This window comes from Varroa jacobsoni, unplaced genomic scaffold (genome assembly GCF_002532875.2).
Source record: "Varroa jacobsoni isolate VJ856 unplaced genomic scaffold, vjacob_1.0 contig00672, whole genome shotgun sequence".
Lineage (NCBI taxonomy): Eukaryota > Metazoa > Arthropoda > Arachnida > Mesostigmata > Varroidae > Varroa > Varroa jacobsoni.
This window is the reverse complement of record NW_019214508.1, coordinates 45,808-56,933: the sequence shown is the minus strand read 5'-3', so window position 1 is coordinate 56,933 and position 11,126 is coordinate 45,808. Positions and strand designations below refer to the sequence as shown.

Genomic DNA, 11,126 nt, shown 5'->3' with positions numbered 1-11,126 from the left:
ACAACAAAAAAAACAACAAAACAGATACCGAAAAAGTTCCCAAACCAACCTCGTGCTTACCGATGATTCAGATAAAATCTCCATTATGGGCAAAATCAAATCTCCATCGCAGCGCTTATGCTCTGACTATTAATTCCACTACTAGAAGCATCATGCTGCTCTTTTTTTTCAGAAAAAGCCCATTCGTACGGTAAATGAAGTGTTATAAGACTATAAAACCATGTAAAGCTTTTGTATCGAATGGTTAGTCATACGTTTTTTAGCAATATGATGCACTAGCCCATGTGAACGAATTAATATAGGGTCTGTTAAACATCTGAGTATGTTCAATAAGGGCATATGGTCGCCCTGCAACAAAGATCTGAAACTGTAGGACCGCTGTGCATAATGTACTGTAGGTCTAACATATCACAATATAACAATGTCAACTTGTTTACTGTTGTTATTAAAAAGGCGTTCAAAAATATAAAATACTTTAAAAAGTTCCTATGAGCGGTTCACACCCTAAATTATAATCATGATCCGAGCGAATGACAGTCACGTTGAGCAGACTCACATACTAACACACGTATTTAAGAAATCGGTTTTCATAAGTATGCTATTCACAAAGAGGCGACATCTTTTTTGTGCCAATTTACCTCGAACTTCCAATATATAGGAAGAGAGTAGGGCTATGTGGTATGACAAAAACGTTCTTGAAAACAATCTGTGCCACTCGAAAGGAAAATATACCAGTACATTTGTTAGAGACTCTTCTATTATGTAGCTTAAATTCGTTTACATTTTAGAAAAAATATTAATTGCAGACATTAAGGTCATTGGCCAATAGAGCCGCATAAGCTAGGGTTATAACGGTCGAAGAAGTCAGGCTGTCTGTAACTATAGCGAAAATAAACATTACCTTATGATTGTTTACTGTCAAAATAGCAGGTTAAAGATTATGATTACTATAGGTCCACATGAAGTCTTGCTGCACATTATGAAACCAGATTTCAAAGCGAAAAGAGGTAAGCATCTCTACGTTTTTGATTTCCGCTTAAACTATGCTGTTTCCATTCGTCCAATTTGTTACCTTATTAATTTGATAGAGGTAAGCAAGTTTGGTAAGTATATATACCAAATTCGAGCGCTGTTCTTCGAGGTGGGTCGGCCTTCACCACAGCTGTTAATATATATATTTCATAATTCACCTGTCCTCTACGAGACTTATTTTCGAATTAAAAGTCTTCTTCCAGAATTTTTAAACGTAAGACCGACTTTCCAGTAGTACATCCTTCACCGAATACAAGGTTTATACGACGAGCTACCATGAACGACTCGAATTCTCCAGGCTTTTATTGCGCATTGCATCTCGTTTGCTATGAGTGGCCATGTTCGGGTTAATCGCCTTAGATTGCAAAAAGCGCAAACGCTTCTCGAAAGGAAAAGTGTCGCATCGGTACAAAATAGTGCCATTTAGAAATAAACGTATTTTGCATTTCATACTAAACCACATAACATATATACACACAGTGGTCCATCTAAAGACTTTATTTTTTGACGACTGTTTCTTATAGCTTACTTTAAGACTGTATCTGAATAAAAACAGATTTCTTAACGTTTTTTTTTTTGCACGGAGTAAAATCCCATTCATGGTGCTTAGGTTAATTCAAAATAGTCGTTATTTACTGTAATTACAGCTTTTGTTTCGCAATTGCAGCGACATCGAAGCCTAGCCTTTTACTATTCATTTTTCAATGCTCCTTCTTTATTCCATAAACAGTTGGTCGATCTCAAACCCTTTATGTACAAATCCCGTTGAAGATTCTTTGGTTTGCCTCAAAAAAGTCTTGTTTGAATTTTTTAGAAACCCCATGAAAACAGGCAATGGCATAAACCGTCGATCTCAGACAAAAAGGAAGTTATTATGTCTTGGTGGGAGTTTTGTTTTGCATATATATATTGCATAATAAGTGATCTTAGTTAAAATTTCAAAAAAAGACGCATTGTGTTTCATCATGACTAGTTTGTTATTTTATTTTAGAAAGAGCTGGTTTTCTTTTAGAACTAAAAATACTCACTTTCTAAGTATAGAAATATTATATTATCTGCTGACAGCTGTTGATCTCAGACAAAAAATAAGATAATATCTCTGCTATTATAGCTAATAACATGCTTGAGATTAGACCGTTATGTGGTCGGTTGACTTATATTTCCTGTTTTGAGATCATGTTAAGCTCTGTCTGTAATACCTACAAAGAAAATCCTTGTGTGCCACCGCTTTTACCCAGCTGGCATCTGTTTACTTAACACCAGCAGAAGCAACAAGTAACGAAGGTTACCGACTTGACATGTGAGACGGTTTGGCAGCGCAAGGTCAAGTCTGAAGGCAGGAATATACATATAGAAGCTGACTTTTAGTGTAGGTTAAATAGCAACCAACGTCTATTAAAATAACCGCCAAAAAGCGCCGTACAACGATCGATATAGGCACTCAAGGATAATGTGTACATTTCTACTTAAAACTGTGTAGATGTCACATTTGACTGACAATAAATTGATTCGCCCACTGGCTGTTTTCAAATGAGATGCACTGTTTTTATTTCTAAACATTGTAGTTCTATCTGCTAGATAGTTATCGATAGGTTTAGATCAAAATGTGATCTAAACCTATCGGTAGTTCATCGATACCTCAGTTCAACCTAAAATTCAAAAACAAACTTCAATTTGCTTTTGAATTTTACTGACGCTCATCTGTCGATCTTTCCACGTCATCTATCTCGTCAAACGTTGATTTCATTAGATCGACAGTCGTTAAGATCAAATTTGTGGAATTCGCTGGACGTTTAGAGGTCCCAGATTTAGCTATTTGATTACTTAACACACGCCAATTAACAAAAATGCTGATAGTGACTCTAAACAAAAATGGTAAAACTATGCTTCTTGGGAATTTAATGCAATTGATACTGTTCTGTCACGAGACGATAGTTCATATGCTCCAGTCGTGCTGACGACGTTCAACAATTGCGACCTCTTTGGATTTTTAACTTTAAATTAACAATGCTCTTTTTCTCTTAAGAGAAAAAATTATCTTATTTTGAAGTGTGCGTTGAATTCCGTAATCATAACCAGCGAACAAGTGAAAAACTTTTCAGCATGAAAAATGTTCACTGAAGCTATTTGAAAGCAATCTATAAGCCCTAGCTGAACCTTTTCTCGTTCTAAAATTATGTATCTGAAATACAGGTTGTTGTGAAAAAGGTTATATAAAAATCCTTTCGTAGCTGGTGAATATTTCTTAAAAAGTGAGCATTATTGATAAATGCCCGCAGTTTAGAACAACGGAACGTTTGACTGTGACTTCTATGAGGCGCTAACAGAACTACGTAAAAATGAACGTTAAACTGTAACCTCTTAACATAAAAGCACGTATGCCGGATGCATACCTCTGTTTATTAGTAGAGCCGTTTTACTAAATGTATTCCTTTAAAATATAAGAATGCACCATTACTGTAGTAAAATGCGAATGCTAATGTCATATACGCGTGTAATATTGCAAACATGAAATCGCTCGAAGAGCCTAGGCATGGCCTTTAAGTTTGGAAGGAGAACTGTAAATATTATATATTTGCAAAAAAATATTTGTATAATGTATGTGCTGTTAATAAGAGCCGTTTAGAAAAAGCGCAGTGGGCTGGCTCTCCGAATAAGCAATTATGTCTGAACCAACTCAGCTTTTCCCACCATGGTTAAAGAGCGGCAAGAAATATTTTGCAATCAGAGCCTTACATGAGAGCAGGCAAAAGAGAGTGCACCCTTGAAAGTTGTAACAGGGGTGGGAAAGCACAATAGGAGTCGTTGTTTAGACTAGAAAATGAATACGAGAAACAAAAAAGTAATGTGACGGGCTTTCAAGGGAGTAACGTACTGTCCATTCCAGGTCTTCACTGGCCACGAATATTTTCAAATGTACTTTTATAGGAAGGAAAAGTCACCAAGTTACCCGTGGATCACATGCAACGTTGGCATGTACTAACTGGCATAACTAACAAATTAGATCACAGTATAATCTTTGAGGAGAAAAGGACCGAAGTTCAACAAACGGCCGTTTCGGACAACCATCAATGTGAACTAGATGTTTCAGAGCAAAAAAGGTAATTTTAGAGTACGTGGTGAAGGCTAAGAAAACACTTGAAGAACAAACGCGAGCAAGAAACAGCAGAAAGACAAACCTGTTTGGGTTCTGTGTTGAAAACCGTATAAAACCGTGGCGTGTTCGTAAAAAGAGGCACGGTGTTTGTATGCAGTGCGTACTTACTGCATTAGAATTAATAGAAAAACAAGCCACGCGATGATTGAATTCACAGTATGATCTCATCAAGCGTGTATCTTTAAGTGAGGTCATAATTTAATTCAATCATCACATTAATAATAGTTTTGCGGCACAGTTGTTCTTCGAATTAATTCCTTTGAATTCATGTGTGACAAACTCCACAGACAGTGCTCCAAAAATGAGTGTTATTTAGCCCCTCAGTTCGGATTGCTCTTATTGATATAGTCATCTCTCGTCGCGGTTTTCTTGATTATAAATTATGTATGACATTCTACCGGATCAAAATAGCTTCTAGAACATGTTATGGTCGATTCAAGAGTACAATTCGGATCTGAGCTTAAAAGATGTTTAGCTCTATTCACAACAAATATGAAGGTGAATGTGCTAAAAAAGGGACTCGTTACAGAGAGTCTATAATTTCCCCAATAAGCTTACCATACATCAGAATGAGTTAGAAATATGATAACTACAAGATTTTTGTATTTGTAAAGTTGGATTTTTAATTATTACACGAAGCATTTGAAGTTAATACCAACGGTGAGTAATGCTGATTTAATGATATGATTTATATGAAAATCAAAAGCTTGTTCTGGCGTGATTGTAATTCCTAAATCTTTCGGCGCGCTGACTACAGGCATCATTTGAAGTAAATTTAATAGATTGTTTGTAAAGAAATAATATCATGCATTTTCTGAGAGAGATGATCATGTTCTTGGCGACACATTACATAAACGCAATGTCGAACGTCCGCTGAATTAATGGGCGGTTGCCGCTGCTAGAAAAGCCACATAGTTTCAAGGAATCTGCATAGGGTTTATGCTGAACTCCAGCTGGAAAACCACTTTAAACATCTAAAAAAAAGTATCAAATAAAAAGGCATCGAAACTAAATTGTTAGGTGTTTACAAGGCAAACCCTTCTAAAGCCGAATTTTGGGAGATCGACGTATATATAACCAAATTTCTTGTGGCGATATTGATATAATGCCCAGACCTGGATCATTGTAATATGCTACACTTGAATTACCCTGTATAGACTCATGTTGGTTGGAATCAAAAAGCTATCACTCTATTGGGTTGACATCAATGCAATTCTTTCTTGAAATAAGCAAGCTATGAACTCCTGAGCTATCAGGCTGTAGTTGTCCACTAAAAACTTGACATTCTTGTCGTGGACTGGTGCGACTAATGAAATCTTGACGAGATCATCCATACCAATCATTATAGAATAGGGTTATTATCATGCAGGGGGACCCGACATACGCGTATGTAAGGCCTCCTGAGAAGTAGATCGAAGGTCTGATCACTATAAAATCACATTTAGCAGGAAGTTTTCTAGTGGTTCACAAGTGAAATGCCCTCCTCCCTTGGAACGCCACAAGAATTAAAGAAGAACCCAACGAAGTACTTAAGTTTTTGACCAGATCCTCGGCAATTGGAAACTATCAATTTTCAAAAATGCAATTTTCAATCTTTTATTTATTAGTTTGCATACCGAAAGACAACCCGCGAAAAAGTGAAGCTACCATTTTTCGGCAATTCGAGGTCAACAGAAGAAGTTCATCGGTTTAGACTCGAAGTGAGAAGTGGTATTCAACTAGTATCTTAAAGTATGAATGTGCTTATGCAGCTTTATGTGAAGAGATTTATTCATATAAATATGGTTAGAAGCTGGGATCAGATGTCGCACCTTCTCAATAATATCATTGAACGTACTGTTGGCATCCCAACTAAATCCAAAGAGTTTAGTCTAGTCTCGATTGAAACTATGGACTAACACAACAAGCATTATAGTCGTTAGAGTGAAATTGGCTGAATAATTGAAGTTGTCTCATTTTGGGCTCGTGTCAGATCTTACATAGAAAAAAAGTACATAGAGAAACAAAAAAGAGTACAGAAATGTACCGAACAGAACTTTTTTGTAAACTAATTGCAAATCGTTTGTTGTATCAAGAAGACACAACATTCACGGAGAGAACTGAGTTGCGAATTTGTTAGAAAAATCTGTATATATACGTTGATCAATGCATAAATGGTTTTTGGCATTGATATTTGTCAATATTTGTCCCTGAATTTCACTTTAAGCATCTTAGGTCACAATGTCCGAAGCTTTGTAGTCGATAGCATAACGAGAAAACCTATAACATTATTCAAGCTTACGTTAACTAATGACACGCACCAACGAACCGAGCTCATTTACTGAATGCATCACTGCAGATTTGTAACAGATGTTTGTAATAGGAAGGTATACTAATTACCTGTTTTACTAACTGCACCACTCATCAAGTCCAATAGTTACCAAGAGCGTACTTGTCTTATATTCAAACAGCACTAAAATACAAATTGCGAATTCTTACTATAAGAAATGCATTACGTCTAAAGTTAAAATTATATGTTTCGGCACAAAGTGAATAATAAAAATGGAGGAGGGTCAAAATATGTTTGCGTTGTGTACAGTATACGGGTTAAGCTTAACCGGAAAGATAAGAAGGCAATACGATTCTACGTAGAAGCATAGATTTAGCTTGTAATTCTTAACTAACCGGCTAATTAACTGACGCAAGACAGCCGTGTGATACAGATATACTCATTATGAATGTTGATACTGTTTATGTAAGCTTGGGTAATCAAAACCATCACAGTTTGAGCTTGAACCTAAAACCAACCTGTCCTATAACACCTTACATGCGCTCATAGTTACAAAATGAGTCAGGCTATTAATTATTTCGACATTGTTGGAAGTTTAGTGTGTCTGTGAATGACCTATTAGTTTTAAATGAAAATAACAAAATAGAAATTATTTTTTTTTCTTTAATTAATTCTTGAGAAACATACAAGCGCTGTCCTAATAAAACCATTAAAACCATGGAAGTCAAAAAACATGAATGTAACTAGCGATCACAAAACGCAGCACAGGTACAATGAAAGATCTACTTAAAGAACTTGACTTATATCTGCGGAAGAAATCGCCCCTGTGGAAGACACTCGACGATAAACTATGCAATAGAACCGTGAGCTCTTTGTATAAAGTAGTCACATTCCTCCAAAGAAAATATCACGTGATGTTCGTACTCCAAAGGGTCACCACTTACTACTGCGCTAATTGTCAACTTAACCGGTTTCTAACATTCAGACTCAACAAACGTACGTTGCGTTGATTGAGTTGTATCGGACGTGCAAGCATGTGTAAATAATTTCTTTAAATATATAAATTAATTAAATGTTTAAGATTGGATTTGAAGCACTTAGTATAAGAAGTTCAAGACCACTAATAACATGCAGATTGCAATAAAGGAACACAATAATTTTTGCTTGCCGATATCATTGATTCTAAACTTAAAAAGTTAGATGAATATTTAGTGCCATTTAATTCCAGGTTAAATTTTTTCAAAGACATAAAACTTTTTTTTCTCACATTTCTAACTTCATTAGCGTATTGATTCTGCATCGAAACCAGACTGCGTAGCGAACTACAGCGTTTTTCGTATTTTTTTGAATTACTATAATTTAACTTAGAGACTATTACCCTGTAAACCAGCGCTACGGCCAATAGACTCCAGCTTTTAGTATGGGACTACAAATCTGCTTTTTTCCGTTACTGGAAACATATTTTGGCTTATTCCTTTCTGTATCGAAATTCAAATAAATCGGTCCCAAAACGTGTAAAAAACCTCCATCGTAATATCGGAAAGGCTTCGTCAGCTATTTAACTATAATATAAATCCGTGTTTGAACACGATAATGGGTGATTGTTTAGAAATTACTAAATATGCTAAAAGAACTACACTGCTCGTTTCTACACCTGCTGCTATTACATGCAAACATTACATACTGATATGTAGATTTGCATCACAAGCATTGCGGGCAAACACACGCTCCTTGCTGCCATACACATGTCGTCCATATATTGCCGAAACCTTACATGGAAGTGGATGCAAACCCCAATGAAAAATAGCAATAACAGAGAACAAATTCCTTGTGATGGTATAAGGTTATCTGTCTATTTGAACGACATTCGTTTTCCTTACTCCAATGCCTTCGCCTGGGAAGTAACAGAATTCGTGAAAGCTCTCGATATCATTTAGTGCCTTCTTCTGGTTAAACGCTGCTTTACCCCTATTGGATTTCTGTTTTTTTTCTTGCACTCTGTCATACGTTCGAGTGAGAAAGAAAAAGAGGTAATGCATCACAGTTGTCTTTGCACTGCAGTGCTGCCGATTTCCTAACCGGCAGGTACATGGCGGTTTTGTTGAGAATATTTATTCCATAAATACTTGAAAATATTTTCTTCCTGGAGCTTTTCTTGGAAGCCTGTTAGATTTTTCTTCTTACCAAACTATTAACATATTATTCTAGATTGAGAAATTAGTTGGTTTCTCTTATTGGTTGCATTTAACGTACTAATTACCCGTGACGAGCTCGTTAAATGACAGTCCTTCGTTTAAACGCAGCAGAAAATGACCGATCGTATAATTAGTTAAATTGCGCAGCTAGCTTTTTCGTCAACTAGTAGTCAGTCTGAGAAAAAAGGATGAAACTTATTTGTCAATAATACAATCGAATCAGCGTCAACCAGACAGCCCTTCAAATACGGCAATAGCATCTATATATTAGCCGTTATCTGGATAGGAACGCTGGATCGTCAACTAGTACTCGGTTAGAAATAAATTTCCAATTTCATGCGCTTAACTACACTAACTTTCATTGAACACTTAAAGAAAACATTGTGAAATCGATTAGTTTATTTCTCAAAGTCTACTCAAGCAGATTAACAGGGAAGAAATGAAGAATAACCACTGAGATCATAATTTCTAGAATACCTTTAGGAAAGTAGGGTCAAGAATGCATACGCGATACAAGACGATAAAATTATATCATCTGAACGTTTGATATCTTATGTATTGCACTGCAGTAATTAAAGATGTCTAAAAAAAATTGCATTAGGTAGTTCCTAGATATGGAGATTAAGAATAACAATGAACTTTTTTTAATATTAAATAAAAGCATAAACAAGCCACGGAAAAGTGATATTCTTTCCGTGAAGGCCTATCATATTTCTCTGAATATATAGCTATTACGACTGCCCTGCTTTTTTTAGCACATTACGAAAAAGTAAGCTGGATCAGTCAGCAAGCATGCATCAAGTGTCTGCATATACTAATCGCATATGTATTCCCGATAGGTTCATGTCGATTGGTATGTACGCCGAAGAACGAAATGCACACCCGCATTGGTTTGTTTCGTGATGGCAAAGGTCAGTACTCTGAAATAATGTTCATTGGAAGTACCGGTTGTAAAACTGGAAATAATAATCTATATGTGTGTCTTGGTTGTAATTTTCTCAGAACCTAGCTATTGTGCTATTTACCGACATTCTAGAATATATTTTGTGTAGACAAAAACTATGAGATATTATTTCTACAAATTTTATCTAAAGAGAGTAATCCAGCGCAATAGTGTAATTGATTAAAACCTGAAGAAGCTCGAGTAGTACAATTTAGATTCTACGTTTTATAAATATTTTATACGTTTTCATTGTTAAATTTATAAATTATATTGGCTACTGTTTGCATAATTGCGTCATATATAGCTTCTTATCTATGTCTTTTGAAAACATTTGTCTGGAAGCCTATCCAAACACTTAGTTTTGCATGTCAGGAACAATGAAAGCATTTTCTCCAGAGTATGCTTCTCTGGTAGAGCTACCATCTTTACGCGAATTACAAATCACAATCTATTTCAATCAGATGCATGGCAACTACGGCTGCCGCTATATTGTTGTTAGTTTTGACACACCTTTGATGAATTGGATTTAAGAAATTTAAATTTTTATGACTTGTGGTTAGTCAGTTGGAATGATGACAGGCTTTGCGAATGACATGTGATTTTTCTGGTCACCTTTGGTATTACATTTTTTCCCAGAACTTTCTCATAACTTACTTAATAATTTGCAGCATTATCCATCTCAAAAACGAATTCGTCAACGATGCGAGATAAAATATACATGAACGTCGGTCTCTAAGCTACTTGGTTTGTTAGGACCTCGAATACGGCCTTAGTAAAAAGTGACGTACTAGCACGCTTTGTAGAAACATTACGAGATACTTTGCTTGACCGCGTCTCTCTGAGTGTCATTATTATGTTGAAGAAGTTTGCAGTCATAGGCCAAATTCAGAATATGTGCCATCTTTTTTATCTGATCGCAGTCGACTTCGGAAGAGTAAATTCCCAATTATACTTTTTGAAAACTTCCGCAAAAATTAGAACAAATTATTAAATCTTTCTTAGATGTTCATTCCACCCGGCAACAAGAGCTAGAAGAAGTGAAAGCTTTTTTCCGAGTATCCAATGAATTTTCAAGAACTCATCCATTGCGTTACACCGGAGAGCGTCGCCTTCGGAAACGAAGAATGCGGTCGATAACCGTTTGTCATGTGTACGTGTTGTCGCCGTAAAAATTAACTGACATATCTTTTGGAAATATCCTTAAGACCAAGTCGACGTTTTCTAGTTGGTTCTCACTCTTACCAAACTCCTCAGCTTCTTCGATGCAAAGCTACTCCGCTTTATCCATAACTGTTTCTTCTGCGACCAGATGATGCTTGCCAAAACCGTCCGACACTGCAAGATGCACAGCGTGTGCCATGCGTAAACCTCTATGGTAGTATCTTTCGAGCTTTTGGCTAGTTTTAGTCTAAGTTCTTGTCATACTAACGCTTCTTCAGTGAAGGTACCGAAAAAGTTTTTAATAGCTAACGCAGTTTTGCAAGAGCATGACTGCCCTCTCTATAAAATTCGCGACGGTCCCCTTTCCAT

General features: G+C 36.2%; 1 protein-coding gene across 4 annotated transcripts in view; it reads right to left on the bottom strand.

Annotated features, from left to right (window-relative positions):
* Positions 1-9,030: 9,030 nt before the first annotated feature.
* LOC111271482 (uncharacterized) overlaps positions 9,031-11,126 on the bottom strand; it is a 47,892-nt gene continuing 45,796 nt past the window's right edge. For 3 of the 4 annotated variants that reach the window (XR_002686891.2, XR_002686888.2, XR_015315343.1), the window contains one exon: positions 9,031-10,931. The gene's annotated coding sequence lies outside the window, so the exon portion shown is untranslated. The remainder of the gene's footprint in view (positions 10,932-11,126) is intronic. The other variant, XR_002686889.2, reaches the window with a different exon arrangement.